Source organism: Priapulus caudatus, unplaced genomic scaffold, assembly GCF_000485595.1.
Source record: "Priapulus caudatus unplaced genomic scaffold, Priapulus_caudatus-5.0.1 Scaffold1482, whole genome shotgun sequence".
In the NCBI taxonomy this organism is placed as follows: domain Eukaryota; kingdom Metazoa; phylum Priapulida; class Priapulimorpha; order Priapulimorphida; family Priapulidae; genus Priapulus; species Priapulus caudatus.
The window spans coordinates 40,359-42,450 of record NW_014578543.1 but is presented as its reverse complement, the minus strand read 5'-3'; positions in this window follow the sequence as shown (position 1 = coordinate 42,450).

Sequence of the window (2,092 nt, the reverse complement as noted above, 5' to 3'; positions counted from 1 at the left end):
ATACATATATACAACGGCACAACCACTGAGAGTATTGCAAAAGCGACGCGTGTATTTTTCAAACAAAAAGGTTTCGTTGTTTATTTCGAAATCTGCCACACATGATGATATTAACTCACGACAACCACAACAACAACAACAACAACAACAACAACAACAACAACATGAACGACAACAAAATGGCGACTAATCCTGTACACGTGACGAAAAAACTCTTAAGAACAATGTAAAAAGTCTACTACGTACGTATATATGCAGTATATATATATATATATATACATGTGTGTATTTTATCCTCTCTGAGACAGCCATCCACCCTTTTCTCCCGTTATCAATTCTTCAACCTCAACGCGTCCCTCGCGTTTGTACATATGCATATACACGTATAGGCCTACTGTAATACGCACGCTCCTACCCCTCGTTCTCCATACACCGCCATCTGATACTACTACTAATACCAGGGATGAATAAGGACAAATGAAAATGTGTCATTATTCTCCCCTGATATTACTAATGCGTATACATTTACATGAACTGCCCCTACATCACCAGCCCTTCCCTGCAACCACCATCCACACGCATGCAATTCGACACCGGAAGAACAGTACCGAACTGAAATCTCTTTCTGCAGTTATAGAGCCATAGAAATAATATGCTAGTTAGATTACTATAGTGTCTCTTTATATATTTCTATGGTTAGAGCAGACGAGAACAGACGAGCGCTATCTCGGTGACGTCACACAGCCGCCGTCGTTTCCTGTCTACTAAACCTTCTCGCGTTCATTCGTATTCGCCTCTCGCCCTTCTCCGCCTCCTCCGCCGCCGCCTTCTCCGCCTCCTCCGCCGCCTTCTCCGCCGCTGCCGCTTGATTACGTGAAACATCTCTCCGGGGACGTTTACCTCTCACCGCGAGCGCGAGAGGTCTCGCGTTGCATCGGTTTTTAACAGGAAAGCAATCTATCTCCCACGGGAGGGGGAGGCGCAAGCTGCCGTTGCCGGAGACTCGCCGTTGCTAGGAAGCCATTTTGGCGGTGGTTAAAATCTGAGGGAATGCCGATAATGGTTGGGAACAGGGAGCGATATACGGTACGCCGGTCACGTAGTGTGTGGATGGAGCAGAGGGCTGCAACAAGACAGCAGCAGCAGTCCATATATTAGCTGCATATACGTATGTAGTAGACTGTTTACATTGTCTAAGAGGTTTTTTCGTCACGCGTGTACACGATCTAGTCGCCATTTTTGTTTGTCGTTCATGTTGTTGGTTGTATGTTGATTGTTTTGTTCCAGTTGGTTTGTTGTTGTGTTGTCGTGAGTTATTATCATCATGTGTCGCAGATTTCCGAAATAACAACGAAACCTTTTTGTTTGAAAAAATACACGCGCTCGCTTTTGCCCAATACTTCCAGTTTGGTTGGTGCCGTTACCAAGTAATACTCTGTACTATATATATATTATATACTACTATATACACCTACTATATATAATTTATATTATATAGAAGTATTCAAAACACCACGAACACCAATGCCAGATAGCTACGCCACAGAAATATAAACATACTATAAAAATGTACAAAACGTTGTCAGCTCTTTTATAACAAAAAAAATACAAATAATTTTTCACATACAAAAATTGACAGTATTACCTATTTATATAAGTATATTTATAGTATTACATATTACCTTACGTATATATATATATCATATATATTATGAAATAAATAGCATAACATATAAATTGATACTTATTATATACTTAGCTATTTGCATAGAGGGATACACACGCAACGCACACCGCACACCACACCACGCGCGTCAGCGGCGACGGCCACCACACCACAACACATACACACACACCACGCACCTGCACACACGCACACCAGGTCACACTAATTCTACACACACCACACAGCACACCACACACACACACACACATCATACACTACATCATTTACATCACACACATCACATTGCCTTTGCAGCGTCGCTTGCCTCCCATCCACACACTACTGTACCTGAGCCATACCTACATTCGCTCGCCCTGTGTTTTCCGTCAATCCATTTGTATTTCGTGTGCAGCATTCCAGATTCTC